Genomic DNA, 18,666 nt, shown 5'->3' with positions numbered 1-18,666 from the left:
ACAATACTGGATGAATAATCTAGATAACTCCATCTGGTGAGGTGGGTTTAAAATATCACCATAACAACTGCTTAGGGCATCTTGTGAGTGTGTCTACCTCTGGCCAGAAGGCCTAACATCAAGTCCAATTGGGGGGATTGCATAACATACCTGATAAAGTTGATGAAATGTATCTACAATGGAGAACAGAATGGAAGATTGTGTATGGAAGCAAATACGGAAGGGTTGAGGATGTCCCAACGGCGTATAATATTAGATCAAATGTCCTATTTCTGTGAATGCAATATAATTCCATGTAACATTCAGCAACTGAATTTTTTTCTGTTCAACTCAGTGCTTTTCTTCCCTTAAAACATATACTTAAATCCTTCCTTGACTTGGAAAATGAGGTAACAGAAAGTCTTTGTTTGATCTGCTGTTACCCTGGCTGGCTAATCTCCTAATCAGTTCAGTAGCTACTTAAGAAGCATGTTTGAAAAGGAGACTGGCATGTGTCAAAGTGGTCAACTACTGATATTTGAAGGTGTAGGTGGTTTAAAAGGTGAAGATAATTGTAAGTTTGATTGTCATTTGCTTCTGGCTGTTTAACCCTCAAAGTTCAGTCGATAGAACATCTATTTTCTGCTGACCCAATAATATTCACTTAAAGCCTCTGCCATTTTCTCAGTATAGACAAGAAAAAAAGGGCTTAGCTGCTTTTTTAACCCTCCACTTCTAGACATAGAGAACTTGTGGAAGACCTGTTCTCCACCTATAAGTCACTCCAGGAAAGCAGAGAAACCATGTTCTCAGTATAGGCAAATATGAGGCTGGTCCTTCTTTAACATTTTTCTAAAGTTTGGCTAAAATAGTAAACGTGGACAGATGGATTTCCTGTGGATCTTGTAATCAGTAACATTTTGAATATGTCACTTAATACAATTAAGTAAAGGAAAAAAAAAGAGTTTTCATTTATTCCGCTCCCTCAGCATGCTTTAAATTCAAGAAAAGAATGTTTGAGGTGTAATCAGAAATGTTTGTAATAAATCACAAAAATCAATATTTTACTGGTGTACTTTTACAAAACTCTTATTTGAAAGCTCATTTGGAATAAAAATTCACCTTGCCTTTCAAGCTTGCTGTGTCTAGGGATTGCCACAAGGTGGAAGACAAAGGGTCAGTTTGATTTCAAATATATTCTGCGCATTTATTGCAAGAAACAACATCAGCAAGCTCCTGCTGGTTCACATTTCATGTGGGAAGTTCAGTGAGGGTGGCTTCATAACGGAACATGTGGACTCTCCCATACAGTGTGATGCAGAGCAGTCTGATGCTGATTCACAGATCCATGCCCCTTTCCCAATCCATTCCTGTCATTCCCCCTGAATAGGGAACAGTTGCTTTGCAGGATAGAAATATGGAAAGTTAAGCCACTGTGATTCATCTCATAACAGATACTTATAAAGCAATATCTAACTGCAGTCTCAAAGAAGGCAAATAAATCATCCTCACCAATTTGGGATGCTGCTGATTTCAGGCAGGCCAATAGCCAGCTGGTGTGATTAGGGCGCAGTATAATGCGTCATCTTGAGTCATGTCAAAGTGACTTTCTGTCCACGGGGAAGCCTGTCCAGCTTTATTGAGGTGATGTTCCTGCAGCATAAGGAGCCCTGTTAGAGTTGGAAACACCATGCCCTAATGAAGGGGTGAAGAAGATGAAATACTTCAAACCAACTTGATAGTGTACTGTAGCGGGGTCTCCCCTCCAACCTAATGGACCTACCAGCTCTGGACCTTTTTTAAATTTATCCTTTCTATGCAGGTTGCCAAGACATCTTTGTTCTTGTCCACTTTCTGTGTTAGTGTTGTCAAACTCTCCCTGGGACTTGATCCTGATATAGACCTTCTTACTGAGTCTGCATCTCAGGATGCCCAACTTCATGAATAGGATGATAAGTGCAGATGCAACCAAGTAGAAGGCTCTCAGAAAGTTGTGCACATGTGTCAGTTTGAGACATCCAACATCGAGGTCCTGACATCTACTGTATATACTCAGGTAGTAATCGATCTTTTGTAAAAGTCGACCCCTTATTTTTGGCCAAATAACCTGGGATTTTCTATATATCTTGTAAAAGTTTACCCTAATTCTTCACAGAATATGAGTCATTGTGCTGGCTGTGGCATTCTACTCCAGCTTCCCAGTCTGCTGGTTGTTTCGCTCTGCCCGGTCTTCCAGCCCACTGACTGTTGTGTTCAGCTCCGGCTTTTCAGAATTACTACAATTCAGTTTTTTTTAAATTCATTTAGAGATCAGTTGGGCTTCTGCTAATGATATGGTTTGAGTTTTGACAGGCATGAATTTCAGCCCCTCAAAGGTAGTATCCATATAATAGTCGATCCCATAAACTTAACCTTAAAAAGTAGTCAAAGAACGTTGACTATTACTCAGGTATATATAGTACCATTTAGTAGGGTGATGTGCTCACTGATCAAAACGTTAAAGTTCTAAGTTGGAATATGGCATTGAACAGGAACTGTCAGATGTAGAAGATCAGGGAGAATTTGAATTTTCCTGGAGTCTATGTCTACAAGAAGTGTGTTTGGTTATGAATCCTATCGGACTGAATGGATTGATTAGAGTGACAGTTATAAACGATGAGGAGTTTACAAGAGCAAGGGGGTGTGATGGATGGCAGTTTCAGGAAAATGGAAACACCACAGATACAGTGGTTGACCTCTAGAAATGGTAGGAGAGGAACCAGGTAGTGCAGGAGTCTCCTATGGCTATCCCCATCTCAAAAAAGTATACTGTTTTGGATACCATAGAGGAGAATGGCTTCTCAGGGGAGTATAGACAGCCAGATGTCTGGTACCATGACTGGCTCTGCAGAAGGGCTTGTCCCCTCTCTGAGAACTAAAACCAAAACACCCAAAGAGGAGCACACCTCACCTCATAATCTGTAAAAGGAGTGTGAAAATTGGTATAACCTGCTTTTCAGCAACTTCTAATGGTTAATTAAAGTAAATCCCCGACCCTCACTTTAAAATAAGCAAGTAACAATGTATTTATTTAACTCTAACAGTGAACAAATTAACTAACTATTAACACACCGAATAAATCCCTTCCAACTATTAACTATACTTGAAAAAGCTAGATTCCAATGACATGCTGTCCCAATAAATACAAATCCCACTCGTTAATAAAAAGAATATGGTCTCTCGAAATTACAGCCAGGTTACATGTCTTCTGGAATGTGCTGTGCCTTCTCCATCAATTCTTCTGTCAGGAACATTAACTAGTTGTGTCATTGGTACTGTTGTTAATCAGATGGTGCTTTCTCTAAGACAGCTAGGTGGCTGTGAGAGACAATGATTCTCTCTCAACAATGGAGTGCCATTAGCTCTGGTTGATGGCAGCTTTATCCAGGGCTTTGTCCAACTGCCCCTTTCTTTTAGACCATTGAAAACATATTTCTTACAATAGAATTGGTCCTATGTTGTCAAAATCATCAGACTTAAATTTAATAGATTTTGGTTTCTAAGTACCTGGTACAAATTGATTGGCTAAATTCAAAAGCCTGTTGTTTTGGTAAAACCTGCTGCTTGGCCTGCTAACTGTATGGCTTTTCAATACAAAGGTTTCAATTCCAGTGCTCTCTGTGTACTTACAAACTTTCAAGCTACTGCTCACAGACATCTATTTTAAATCTCGAAGTACATGCTCTTTTAGGGGGACTACGCAATGCTTTCCCCCCACCCAAATTCTAATTTCCTGCCTCTTAATCTACAAATACTCTCTCCAACTTCGCAATACTTAGGGAGGATATTCTGGGAGACAGCCCAGTGAAGTTATGTGGGTGGAACTGAGAAATAAGAAAGGGATGACCACCGTGTTGGGATTGCATTATAGGCCCCTCAATAGTCAGTGAGAAATTGAAAAGTAAATATGTAAGGAGATCTCAGATATCTGTATGGAAAATAGAGTTCTAATGGTGGGAGATTTTAACTTTCCAAACATATACTGATACTGTCATAGTGTATTGGTTTAGATGGGGAGGAATTTGTTAAGTAATCAAGAAAATTTCTTTTTCAGTATGTGGATGTACCTACTAGAGAAGGAGCAATATTTGGCTGTCTATTGGGAAATAAGGCAGGGCAAATTACGAAGGTGTCAATGGGGAGTACTTTTGGTCTAGTGATCATAATTCTATTAGTTTTAAAATAGTTATGGGAGAGTATAGAACTGATCAAAATGTTAAAGTTCTAAGTTGGAATATGGCATTGAACAGGAACTTTCAAAAGTTGTTTGAGGGAGGTTATTTGCAGGTAAAGGGATGATTAAGAAGTGGGAGGGTCTTGAAAAATGAGATAATGAGAGTTCAGAAACAATACATTCCTGTTAGTGTGAAGGGCAAGGCTGGTAGGTGTAGTGAATGCTGGATGACTAGAGAAATTGACGCTCTGGTCAAGGCGGTATATGTCAGGTATTGACAACTGAGATTGAATGAATCCCTAGATGAGAATAAGGGCAATAACAGTATACTTAAGAGGGAAATCAGGAGGTTAAAAAGGGGACATGAAATAGCCTTTGCAAATAGAGTTAAGGAGAATCCAAACAGATTCTATAAGTACATTCAGGGCAAAGCAATAACAAGGGAGACAATAGGGCCCCTTAAAGATTGACGAGGCCACAGATGTGTGGAATCACAGGGCATGGATCAGACACGAAATGAATATTTTAAGTCACTATTTACTGTGGAGAAGGCCATGGAAGCTAGGGAACTTGGGGAAATAAATAGTGATGTCCTGAAAAGAGTTCATATTACAGAAAAGGAGGTGCTGAAAGTCTTAAAATGCATAAAGGTGGATAAATCCCCAGGCGCTGCTCAGGTATTTCCTAGAAATTTATGAGAAACTATGGAAGGCGGCCCCTTACTGAGATATTTGTATCATTGACAGCCACTGGTAAGTTGCCAGAATATTGGTGGTTGGCCAATGTGATACCATTACTTAAGGAAGGCTGTGAGGAAAAGCTAGGCAACTATAGATCAGTGAGCCTTACATCAGTGGTGTGTAATTTGTTGAAGGGGATTCTGAGGGACAGGATTTACATACATATAGAAAGGCACGGACTGTTTTGGGAGAGTTAACACGGCTTTGTGCAATGGAAATCATGTCTCACTAAATTGAATAAGTTTTTTGAAGAGATGACCAAGAAGATTGATGAAGGCAGAGTGGTACATGTTGTCGGTATGGACTTCTGCAAAGCATTAAACAAGATTCTGCATGGTAGACTGGTTAGTAAGGTTAGATCACCTGGGATCTAGAGGGAGCACACTAATTGGATACAAAACTTGCTTGAAGTTAGAAGACAGAGGGTGGTGGTAGAAGGTTGCTTTTTGGACTGAAGGCCTGTGATCAGTTGTGTGACACAAGGATTGACGCTGGGTCCACTGATTTTCATCATTTATATAAATGATTTGGATGTGAATATAGGAAGTATGCTTTGTAAGTTTGCAAATGACACTACAATAGGTGATGTAGTGGACACTAATGATGGTTATTTTGGAGTACAATGAGATCTTGATCAGCTGAGGCAATAGGTGAGGAGTAGGAGATGGAGTTTAATTTAGATAAATGTAAGGTTTTGTGTTTTGCTGAAGCAAACCATGGCAGGGCTGGCATGATTAATCTTAGGGCCCTGGAGACTGTTGCCAATGAAAGAGACCTGGGGGTGCATTTGCATAATTCCTTGGACGTGGAGACACAGGTAGACAAGGTGGTGAAGAAGGCATTTAGCACACATGCCTTCATAGATCAGAACAGTTGAGGCACCATGTTGTGGCTGTACTGGATGTTGCTGATGCCATTTATAGAATATTTAATAATATTCTGTTCATCTTTCGATAGGAAGCATGCTGTTAAGCTTGAGAGGGTATAGAAAATAACAAGGATGTTGCCAGCACTGATGGGTTTGAGTTATCGGGAGAGGCTGAATAGGTTGGGTGGGGCTTTTTTTTTGTTGGAGCTTCAGATGCTGAGGGTGACCTTATAGAGGTTTATGAAGTCATGAGGGGCATGGATAGAATGAATAGCCAAGATCTTTTTCTTAGGGTGGAGGAGGGTCTAAAATTAGAAAGCATAGGGTTAAGGTGAGAGGGGAAAGATTTAAAAAGGAACTGAGGGGTAACGCATTCACACAGACGGTGGTACGTGTATGGAACAAGCTGCCAGAGGAAGTGGGGGAGGTTGGTTACAACATTTATAAGGCATCTGGAAGGTTCTATAAATAGAGGGATTTGGATCAAATGTTGGCAAATGGGACCACATCAGGTTCGGATGTTTGGTCAGCATGGATGAGTTGGACTGAAGGATCTGCTTCCCTGCTACGTGACTCTATGACTCCACCAGAAAATCCAGCCCAAGCCAATGGTATTTCGCACTAACATAGTTTTAGTACTATTCACACTTCGTACATTTTCAACTATCCATCGATATCTGGTTTTGTCTATAAGCGTGTAATTTTAATCATACCTCCTTCAGTTTAAGCTTTTACTGGCTCACTATATTAACTTTGGTTCCACAAAATAAATAACTTTTCCTTTCTAATTGCAAAGAGATCTATCTGGTGATAAAGTATAATCCATTACATCTCTTTCAATGTACAGTTACTGATTGCTAAAAGTCACAGGATATACTAAAGAGGAAGTAATGAAATTTCTGTCTTCTAATTTAACATGGAATATGATATATGGTCATATGTACGTGATATAATTCTAAAATGTTTAGAATCATAATCCTTCATTAGTTACTCGTTCCTTTATTTTAGGTTGCTAGTTGGAAGGAGGCAACAATGATCCAACAGTTTATTTTTACGAAATGCACTTTCAGTTCAAACACCCATTCCCCATTCATAGGTGTGAATTTTTTTTGATACCAGCAGGCATTAGACAGCAAGGAGAAGGTGAGGTCTGCAGGTGCTGGAGATCAGAGTTGAGAGTGTGTTGCTGGAAAAGCACAGCAGGTCAGGCAGCATCTGAGGAGCAGGAGAGTCGAGGTTTCAGGCGGAGCCCTTCATCAGGATTCCTGACAAAGGGCTCCGTCCAAAACTTCAATTCTCCTGCTCCTTGGATGCTGCCTGACCTGCTGTGCTTTTCCAGCAACACACTCTCGGCATTAGACAGCCACTGAGCATAACAAATGATATGGGTATCTTTGATGTAGTTAATTCGGCCATACTTTGTAGATCTGCCATTGGTTTGCTCAGGCTGCATTCAATAAAGGTAGAAAACTTGTGTTAGATAAACATAGAATGCATAAGTTACTTTTATGTAACATGAAGCTTGATTTGATTTGTATTATTGCTGCATTTGAATATTGAATAACAATGTTAATTACATTTATATCTTGTTGGATGCCATTTCTGTGATCAGTGGCTTATTTTGGTGACAATGGTAATGTCATGAAACACAATGCTGGGACAGAAAATGTTACCATGATATTGCCAGGAATGGATGATTTGAGTAATTAAAATAGACTAGATAGGCTAAGACATTTTTGACTGGAGCGTAGGAGGTTGAGGGGTGACTTTATAGAGGTTAATAAAATCATGAAGGGCAGAGATAAGGTGAATAGCAAAGGTCTTTTCCCTAAGGTGGGGAAGTTCAAAGCAAGGGGGTATATTTTTAAGTTTAGAGGAGAAAGATTTACAAAAGGACATGTGGTGCAACATTTTTACACAGAGAGTGGTTAGTGTGTGGAATGAACTGCCAGAAGAAGTGGTGGATGTAAGTAGAGTTACAACACTTAAAAGACATTTGGATAAGTACATGTACAGGAAAAGTTTGGTGGGATATGGACCAAATGCAGGCAGGTGGGACAAGTTTAACTTGGGAACATGGTCGGCATGGACTAGTGGGACTGAACAGTTTATTTCTGTGCTGTGTAACTCTATGATTCTGAAACTTTATGATATGGTACTAAAATGGAAAACATGAAGACTGGTAAATTGGTCATCTGGGCAGTTTGAATTGAGTAATAAGGTGGCAAGAAGCATAAGGTGGACAGCAAAGGGGCTGTAGGTAGGTGAAGGTATTTTGGAAAAGGGGAAAAATGTAAGTGAACTGAAAGTGAAAGATTTCAGAAACTTTGTTGATGGTTAATAATGAGTACAGAAGAGTTTGGTAAGAGGAAGGGCAGAACCTTGCAAGTGCCTGAATAGTGTCAGCTGTGGTATGATTTACAACAGACACATGTGAGAAATCTGACAAGGCCGATCTCAATGTTGGGAGCAACTTTCTGCATCTTTTCAGCATCTGCTGGGTATCAAGGTGACTTTCTCACTTGGTAGCAGTGAGTCATCAATTGAGGGGGAATCATAGCACATTAGGCACCTTACAACCAGCACAACTCATCTTATTAATATTCTGTTTCTTATCTTAGCAAATGTACCAAACAGGTTGGAGGTCGAGAAATCTTTATATGGGAATCCGAGCGGCTCCCTGATGACTGCAGCTCACTGCTGATTGCAAAGAGCCACATTGTCAGTTCCAACACAGTTGCACCTCAGGGCACACTCCATGGGTACTGGCCACATGCCACCCCTCATGATCCTCTTGGTACATTTCTGGTACATTTGCAGGATCCTTAGGAAGTACTGATCTGTATTGCAGAGCACACCGGCAGTAAGCATTGTAAGGTTGCTGCGGGGATACTTTATGCTCAGGAACAGGCATCCAGCACACAGATTGGACCAGTCTGCATCTCAGGGCTGTTCGCTTGCTCCCTTAGCACTTGCTCATTTTGCACCTACCTGTTTGCTTACACCATCCATGATTTAGTTTACTTTACCAGACCATGCCTGTTAATGCATTGACATTCCAGGCAGAGTTAAAGGGTCACAATACCATTGTATTGACAAGCTCTTTTGTGCAGACACATAGACTGGCAGCTTGTCAGTAAGGATCTGTTCAAAACAGGGATACCTTGCTATCCAGCACACTGAGATGCCAATGTAAAAGCTATAGCATGTGCCAGCTGATTGCACAGCAAACACTATGTACATTCATTCAATCGAATGGCCATGTCAGAAAGTGGGAGGGAGATAGTTTTCTCAGTTCATGCAAGGGTCTATCAAAGAAGCTCTGGGACCATGAGTGAGGGGCTCAGTCTGCTCCCAGCCCAGGAACTTGTCCATGGTTAGTGGACCCGTCTGACTACAGTTCAAGGAATGGGTAATGGTCTTTGATTTGATTTGACTTGATTTACTGTCACATGTATCTAAGTACAGTGAAAAGTTTTGTTTATAAGCAATACAGGCAGATCATAGTAAACAAGGACATATAGATCATAGGGTGAAAAAAATTCTTGGACAGAGGTATACAGGATATATCGCAGAGGACATGCACTAGGCAAGATCATCATAAGCAAGATCAGCATTATTTGAAGTTAGAGAGTCCATCCATCAGTCTAATAACAGCCGGGAAGAAGCTGTTCTTGATCCTCTTGTTGGGTATGTTCAAGCTTTTGTATCTTCTGCCTGACGGAAAAGGTTGTATCAGAGCATTACCAGGGTGGGATGGCAGTCTTTCCGCAGCAATGGGTAGTCCATGGATGGAAGATTGGCTTCTGTAATGGTCTGGACAGAGCAGTTGCAATACTAGGCCATTATGCACCCAGACAATATGTTTTCAGCGGTGCACCTGTAAAAGTTGGTCAGGGTCCTTGTGGACATGTCAAATTTCCTGAGGAGGAAGAGGCTTTGTTGGGCCTTCTTGACCGTCGTATCTACATGGGCAGTCCAGGATAGGTTGTCATTATTGACACTCCTCGGAACTTAATACTCTCGACCCTCTCAGCCTCCACTCCATTGATGTAGATGGGGCATGTTCTCCTCCTTTCTTTCTGGAGTCAAAAATCAGTTCTTTAGTTTTGCTGAAGTTGGTGCACCATGTCATCAAACCCTTTCTGTATTCTGTCTTGTTGTTGTTTGATATCCGTCCCACCACAGTGATAGCGTCAGCAAATTTGTAGATGGCGTTTGTTTGGAATTTGGCAACACAGTCGTGGGTCTACCGGGTGTACAGTAAGGGGCTGACAACGTGTCCAGCGGTGGGGGGAGGCGGGGAGGTGAGGTGGTGTGGTGGATTCCAGTGTTGAGTGTCATTGTGGCAGAGGTGCAGTTATCTATCTTCACTGATTCTATGGGGTCAAGAAGCAAAGGATCCAGTTGCAGACGGTGGAGCCGAGACTTACATCTTAGAGTTTTGAGATCAGTCTGGAAGGGATAATGGTGTTGAAGGTGGAGCTGTAGTCGATGAGCAGGAGTCTGATGTCAGTGTCTTTGTTATCCAGATGTTGTCCCGGTCCAGGAATGGCTGCAGGGCTGGGTAAATTGCACCCGCTATGGATCTGTTATATCGATCGGCAAATTGTAGAGGATTCGGGCAGGCTGGGAGACTAGAGTTGGTATGCCCAACCTCTTGAAGCACTTTGTGGTGCCACAGTGGTTCAGTGGTTAGCACTGCTGCCACACAGTGCCAGGGACCCAGGTTCGATTCCAGCCTTGCGTGATTGTGTGGAGTTTGTACATTCTCCCTGTGTCTGTGTGAGTTTCCTCTGGGTGCTCCTGTTTCCTCCCATAGTCCAAAAATGTGCAGGTTGGGTGAATTGGCCATGCTAAATTGCCTGTAGTGTTCAGGGATGTGTAAGTTAGGTGCATTAGTCAGGGGAAAATATAGGGTAGGGGGAATAGGTCTTGGTAGGTTACTCTTCGGAGGGTTAGTGTGGACTTGTTGGGCCAAAATGGTCCGTTTCCACACTGTAGGGATTCAATGAATGATTCTCGAGGTCAGGGCAACTGGGCTGTAGTTATTAAGGCACATTGCATGTGCTTTCTTGTAGGTGTGCTGTCCTGTAGGGTCACCAGCAGCTAGGGGAATCACTCATGGTCTGTACATACAGCAGTCAGGACACTGGTTGGTCACATCCGAGGACTATTTGTCAAAGTCAGTCAGAGTTCTGGACTGAATAAAGTCCTGGGAATTGGTCAGTTGATTACTGGGAGGGTGCAAAGGGACCTGTAGGGGCAGAGGATGCATCACTGTCAAAATGGGCTTGGGTTTCAAGGTTAGGGCTGAAAGGAGAGGCATACTAGGAGGAGGGGGAAAGAATAGTGAAGGGGAGAACTCAAGAACCCGAGGTGTAAGGGGAGGAGGTGGAAGAGCATTGCTGACCATGATAGTCTGCGGGTGAAGGGTTTAATGACAGTGAACACTATAGTGGCCTCCACAGTGTGAGGAGGGTTGGGGTAGGGGAGCAATGCGTAATGCCAGGGATCAGGAGGATAGTTTGAGGTGAAGATTAATGTGGCCGATTTCCACATGGGGGGCATGGTTGGAATTTTTTATTGGAGTAAAAGGGGATGTGGAGTCTCAGTTGGACCAGATACTGATGTTGCCCACCACATGTTGCATTTCCACATGGCACCATTTACCATACTTTCAATGGCAAGATGCATCAGGAAAACAGCTGAGAGAACTCCCAGGATGGGCAGAGTTCATGTCAGTTTGATAGGCAAAAGTGTGGATGCTCAGACATTGAAGAGACAAAGACATGAAGCAGGTATTTGCCACTCCAGCTATTCATTTTATGAGTAGGAAACAGTTACTCCCTATCTGCTGTGCCCAGCCTATTTGTAATTCTGAAAACCTCTATTAGATCTCTTCTCAGCTGCCTCCTGTCCATGAAGAATGGTCCCAACTTTTTCAATCTGATGATGTCGCCACTGATGATGTTACCCAGCCAGGTAATGAAACGTCTGGATATCAAACCTACAGCTCAGCGAGCAAACCTACACCCTAAACCTCAACCTGAGCTACAAACCTTCACAAACCTTGCAAAAATCTAGCTGAATTCTAATAAGTTCAATATCACCTTATTGCTTTTTACTTTATGTCCCTATTAATAAAGTTAAGAACATTGTAGACTGAATAAAGCCTAAGAACTGCAGATGCTGTAAATCAGAAATGAAAACAGAAATTGCCAGAAAAGCTCACAAGGTCTGGCAGCATCTGTGGAGAGAAATCAGAGTTAACATTTTGGGTTAAATCACCCTTCCTCAGAACACCGTAGACTTTATTAATTGCTCTCTCCAACTGTAATGCCGCCTTCCAAAATATGCGCACAAATATACCCAGAGACTTCTGCTCCTGCACTCCTTTTAGAATTAGAACCCCTAATTTATTTTGTCTTTCTGTGTTCTTCCAAATGAAGTGCATCGCCTCACACCTCTCTGTATTAAACCTCATCTGCCCACACCAGCAAATTGTCAATGTCCTTTTGGAGTTCCACACTGTCATCCTCTCATAATTTTTCCATGTTTAGTGTCACCTGCAAATTTTAAAATGGTCCCATGCACAGGAAGATTCACATCATTAATATTGATCAAGAAAAACAAATGTCCCAATACCAGCTTCTGGGAACTCCAACACAAACTTTCCTCCAGCCCCCCCAAAAATATTGTTCTCCGTTTCTTATCTCTCTGCCAATTTACCATCCATGTTGCTGTTGTCCTTTTTGTTCCATGACCTGTAACTTTCTTCATAGAGACATGGAGGTCTGCAGCACATAAAAAACATTCAGCCCAGTGCTGGTTTAGAACAAGCACTCACCTATTCTAATCCCATTAGAATGTGGCACCAACAAAAACTCTAGCTGAAGTCTAATAATTGGAGAATGTGCTGAAGATGCTGAAGATCAGGGTCGAGAATGTGGGGCTGGGAAAGCACAGCAGGTCAGGCAGCATCCGAGGGGCAGGAGAATTGACATTTTGAGCATAAGTTGAAAAGTGTGGTGCTGGAAAAGCGCAGCGGGCCAGGCAGCATCTGAGGAGCATAAGCCCTTCTTCAGGAATGAGGCTGGTGTGCCAAGCGGGCTGAGATAAAAGGTGGGGGGGGGGGGGGGGGGGGGAATTTGGGGGAGGGGCACTGGGAATACGATAGGTGGAAGGAGGTGAGGGTGAGGATGATAGGCCGGAGAGGGGGTGGGGGCGGAGAGGTCAGGAAGAAGATTGCAGGTTACGAGGGCGGTGCTGAATCCGGGGGTTGGGACTGAGATAAGGTGGGGGGCTGGAAAATGAGGAAGCTGGAGAAATCTACATTCATCCCGTGTGGTTGGAGGGTTCCTAGGCAGAAGATGAGGCGCTCTTCCTCCAGGCGTCGTGTAGCCAGGGTCTGGCGATGGAGGAGGCCAAGGACTTGCATGTCCTTGGCGGAGTGGCATGGGGAGTTAAAGTGTTCAGCCATGGGGCGGTTGGGTTGGTTGGTGCGGGTGTCCCAGAGGTGTTCCCTGAAACGTTCCGCAAGTAGATTAGATTACTTACAGTGTGGAAACAGGCCCTTCGGCCCAACAAGTCCACACCGCCCCGCCGAAGCGCAACCCACCCATACCCCTACATTTACCCCTTACCTAACACTACGGGCAATTTAGCATGGCCAATTCACCTGACCTGCACATCTTTGGACTGTGGGAGGAAACCGGAGCACCCGGAGGAAACCCATGCAGACACGGGGAGAACGTGCAAACTCCACACAGTCAGTCGCCTGAGGCGGGAATTGAACCCGGGTCTCTGGCGCTGTGAGGCAGCAGTGCTAACCACTGTGCCACCGTGCCGCCCACAAGTAGGCGGCCTGTCTCCCCAATGTAGAGGAGACCACATCGGGTGCAGCGGATACAGTAACTGATGTGTGTGGAGGTGCAGGTGAATTTGCGACGGATATGGAAGGATCCATTGGGGTCTTGGAGGGAGGTGAGGGGGGAGGTGTGGACGCAAGTTTTGCACTTCTTGTGGTTGCAGGGGAAGGTGCCGGGAGTGGAGGTTGGGTTGGTGGGGAGTGTGGACCTGACGAGGGAGTCGCGGAGGGAGTGGTCTTTCTGGAACGCTGATAGGGGTGGGGAGGGAAATATATCTTTGGTGGTCGGGTCTGTTTGGAGGTGGCGGAAATGACGGCGGATGATACGATGTATCCGGAGATTGGTGGAATGGAAGGTGAGGACCAGTGGGGTTCTGCCCTGGTGGCGACTGGAGGGACGGGTTCAAGGGCGGAGGTGCGGGAAGTGGAGGAGATGCAGTGGAGAGCATCGTTGACCACGTCGGAGGGGAAATTGTGGTCTTTGAAGAAAGAGGCAATTTGGGCTGTTCGGTAGTGGAATTGGTCCTCCTGGGAGCAGATGCGGCGGAGACGAAGGAATTGGGAATATGGGATGGTGTTTTTACAGGGAGCAGGGTGGGAGGAGATGTAATCTAGGTAGCTGTGGGAGTCTGTCGGGGTTTGTAGTAAATGTCTGTGTTGAGTCGGTCGCCCGAGATAGAAATGGAGAGGTCTAGGAAGGGAGACGGTCCAGGTAAATTTGAGGTCGGGGTGGAAGGTGTTAGTAAAGTGGATGAACTGTTCAACCTCCTCTTGTGAGCACGAGGTAGCGCCAATACAATCATTGATGTAGCGGAGGAAAAGGTGGGGGGTGGTGCCAGTGTAGCTGCGGAAGATGGACTGTTCCACATATCCGACGAAGAGGCAGGCATAGCTGGGACCCATGCAGGTGCCCATGGCTACTCCTTTGGTTTGGAGGCAGTGGGAGGATTGGAAGGAGATAAGCCCTTCATTAGGGCCATTCCTGATGAAGGGGTTATGCCCGAAATGTCAATTCTCCTGCTCCTCGAATGCTATCTGACCTGCTCTGCTTTTCCAGCATCACACTCCTGACACTGAAGTCTAATAAGTATCTTATACAAGCTCCTATGGGGTGGCACGATGGTTCAGTGGTTAGCACTGCTACCTGACAGTGCCAGGGACCCAAGTTCAATTTCAGCCTCGGGTGACTATCTGTCTGGAGTTTGCACATTCCCCCCTTCCCTGTGGGATTCCTCTGGTGCTCTAGATTCCTCCCACAATCCAAAGATGTGCAGGTTAGGTGAACTGGCCAAGCTAAATTGGCCATAGTGTTCAAGGATGTGTAGGTTAGGTGCATTAGTCGAGGTACATGTGAGTAATAGGGTAGGGGAATGGGTCAGGATGGGATATTCTTCAGCGGGTCAGTGTGGACTTGTTAGGCCGAAGGGCCTGTTTCTACACTGGAGGGATTCTATGATTTTCCAGTGTTTGGTCCTTAGCCTAGTAGTAAGTGAATGTCTAAATACTTTGTTTATACAATGCAGATTTTCTGTCTCTTTCACCCTTACAGGCAGGGAGTTCCACATATCCACCACTCTCACCACACTTTTTTCTTACATCCCTCTAAACCTTCTTCCCATAAATCCTACAGTTGTAGACACACCTTTTTAACTTTATATTCCATCTGTCTTGCAATAAGGGGCATTACACCATTTATTTTACTGATGACTTGATGCACGCCTACTTCTTGTGATGTATGCCCAAGGATATATTGATTCCGTTGTGTTACAGAATTCTATAGACTTACAACATTGAATGATTACATTGCTTTTCGATTCACCTTACCAATGTGAACAGGCTCCCGTTTTCCCATATTTTATTTTGTCTGCTACATTTTCCGCTGTCCACTCAGAGCCCATCTATACTCCAGGGTGCACTCTTTGGGTGGAACCTTCCCAGCCCCTGATCTCATCGATGAGAAAGTTGGGAAATTCTGAAAGGTGGTCATTGAGGAATTTCTATTTTGAGAGCAAAAGGTCCTCATTTCGTACCTGATATTGAATGACGAGGTTAGTTTTTCACTCGTGAGCAGCATCAATATGCAGTTAGAATGTTGTGAATTTTGATTCCTTGTTTGGTACTGAAGGCATCATTCACTAAGGTTGATTAGCTTGATGCTGGATACAGACAGACATTTTTATAAGGAGCGTTTGAGTAGGTTGGACTTGCACTTATTGGAGCTTAGAAGAATGAAAGTCAGACTTATTGAAACATACAAACTTTTTAGGACAATTGACAGATGCTGACAGGCTGTTTTCCCAGTAGAAGAGTTCAGGGCCAGAGGACATTTTCTCTGTGGAAGAATCCAAGACCTGAGCCCATAAACCCAAAGTAAGGGGTCACCCAATTAGGTCAGATGTGGCTGAATTTCTCCTCTCAGAGAGTAGCGATATGTGGATTCTTTGCATGCAGAGACTGTTATTAGTATATCAAAGGCTGAGAAAGACTGATTTTTAATCAGTAATAGTTATTTGGAAAGACAGGAAAGTGGAGTTGGGGATTATCAGATTAACCATGATCTCTTGGAATAGTGGGGAAAACTTTAGGGCCAAATTACCTCCTTCTGCTTCTTTTTTCTTATGGTCTCCCCTCATACTCCCCTCACTGCACAACCCCACTTCACTTTAGAACCTGCTCTCCATCACCTCATACCCGATCCCACTCCACTCTCTGCTCCTATCTCCTCTCTTTGCTCTTTTTCCCACCCTGCTTTGTTTGGTTTCCCTACCCTCACCTCTGTATTTGAAGCATCTAATCTCCTTCCACTCCATCAATCTTCCATTCTCTGTCTCTCCACTTTCCCTTCTACCCCATGGACTCTTCAACCCCGACACATTCCTGCCCTCTACTCCTCTTACCCTTTCACACTTCCATCAATTTGTTCCCCTGTTGTGATCTCTAACTATTGTCCCCTCTTCCATTTCAGTCTTCCCGTACTCCTCACCTCCCCAAATTCATGCTCTCCTCTGTCCACTGCTGCCAACAGAAATCCCATGTTCCATTCTTTCATGCTTCCACCCCAACTAATAATCTCATATTCTCTTGATCCTCTAACCCCCATTCCCTACACTCCCACATCGCACACCACTTTTCCCTGCCCAGGGGATGCAACAACCTGATAGTATTATCATTGTTAATCCAGAGACCCAGGTAATGTTCTAGGGTCCAGGGTTCAAATCCTGTCACAGCAGATGGTGGAATTTGAATTCAATGAAAATCCAGAACTAAGGATCTAACGATGACCATGAAACCTTTGCCATGTGTTGGAAAAAAACCATCTCGTTCACTAGTGTCCTTCAGGGAAGGAAGCTGCCATCCTTGTGACTCCAGACCCGCAGCTAGGTGGTTGACTTTTTAACTGATTATCAGATTAACCATGATCTCTGGGCAATTAGGGATGGACAATAAATGCTGGCCTAGCCAGCAATGTCTTCCTCTACTGAATGAATAAAACAATTCTTTCACATTCCACACAACCCCACTCTTATCCTCATCCTCCGTCAGTTGTTCTCCTCTAACTTCTCTGTCAGCCTCTGCTCCCTACCCGAAGGAGCTGGCCTGATATTTTGTTGTTGATCTCAGGCATTCAGTGAAGAATTTGAAAGAAGTGATGAACCACTTGATTATGGTTCCAAGACATGCATTGCATGCTAGAGCTTCTCCTTAAATATTTTTTGTCAATGATATATTTTATCCATTTTTCTCATCTTGCTGCTTCAGGTATAAACTTGCTGAGATACCTGGTTTTATTGGACAGTAGCACAGCCTGGATATTGAATAGGACCATGTCCTGGGCTATGGTGACTCAAGCCACAGCAGCCTGTCAAGTTCCTTGTTATTATGGTTGGAGAGCTGCAGGTACTGCAGGTAATGTGGTCCCTTTGCTGAACAGTGCTTTCCAACTCCAGTATCTCAGCAGGGAAAGTACAGTGGAAAAATGGCTAAGTAGTTGCAGGCTGTTGGGAAGGAGCTCCAATGACAGTGAAGGAATGGCAATATAGTTCCAAGTCAGGATGATATGTGGCCTGGGAGGAACGTGTAGATAGTGGTTATCCCAAGCATTTGCTACCCTTTCTTTTCTAGGTGCTAGGAGTTGCAGCCATTGGACAGTAGAGTCATAGAGTTTTACAGTTTGGGAAGAAGCTATCGGAGTTGAGAGAGAGTGTGTGGTGCTGGAAAAGCACAGCAGGTCAGGCAGCATCCGAGGAGCCGGAAAATTGACGTTTAGGGCCACAGCCCTCATTCCTGATGAAGGGCTCCGGCCCAAAATGTCGATTTTCTGGTTCCTTGGATGCTGCCTGACCTGCTGTGCTTTTCCAGCAACACACTCTCAACTCTGATCTCCAGCATCTGCAGACCTCACTGTCTCCAAGAAGCTATTTGAACCAACTAGTCTACAACAGTCACAAATAACCTACCTACTCTCATTCCATTTTCCAGCATATGGTCCATAGCCTGGTACGCTTTTGTGTTTCTTTGAAATACTGTGTAAATGTTTGGATAATTTCTGCCTCTACCGTCCTTTCAGACAATGAGCTCTCGATGGTCACCACCCACTGGATGAAATATCCCTCGTACCCTTTAGCTTAAATCAGTGGCCCCTGATTATTATTCACTACTAAGGGAAAACGTTTCTCGTTATCTCCCCTGATTTTGGTCCTTCTAATTTTGTACAGCTCGATCAGGTAACAATTCCACTCCCGTCACCGCACCTCGCACCCCACCATGTCCCCACCCCACCAGCACTCTCTGCTCAAAGGAAAACCGCCTCAGAATGTCTGATCTCTCCTCAAAGCTCGAGCGCAGCACCATCCTGGTTAATCTCCTTTGCCCCCTCTCCAGTACAATCATAGCACTCCTGTGTACAATACTCTAGCTGTGGCCTAACTAACATTTTATACAGTTCCATATAACCTCCTTCCTCTTATATTTAATGATTTGGCTAATAAAATCAATT

The 18,666-nt window shown here is 43.9% G+C and overlaps 1 long non-coding RNA gene across 1 annotated transcript in view; it reads right to left on the bottom strand.

Annotated features, from left to right (window-relative positions):
• Window positions 1–1,502: 1,502 nt before the first annotated feature.
• The window catches only part of LOC148150631 (uncharacterized), a 73,259-nt gene continuing 56,095 nt past the window's right edge, over window positions 1,503–18,666 (bottom strand). Inside the window, exon 3 of the long non-coding RNA XR_015751893.1 lies at window positions 1,503–1,632. This is a non-coding gene — a long non-coding RNA (uncharacterized LOC148150631). The remainder of the gene's footprint in view (window positions 1,633–18,666) is intronic.

The sequence above is a fragment of the Chiloscyllium plagiosum genome, unplaced genomic scaffold, assembly GCF_037043375.1.
Source record: "Chiloscyllium plagiosum isolate Xiang-an unplaced genomic scaffold, Cpla_swu_hap1 HiC_scaffold_3, whole genome shotgun sequence".
Taxonomy (NCBI): Eukaryota; Metazoa; Chordata; class Chondrichthyes; order Orectolobiformes; family Hemiscylliidae; genus Chiloscyllium; species Chiloscyllium plagiosum.
Note: the sequence above shows the minus strand (reverse complement) of the source record. Positions and strands in the feature narration are given on the sequence as shown.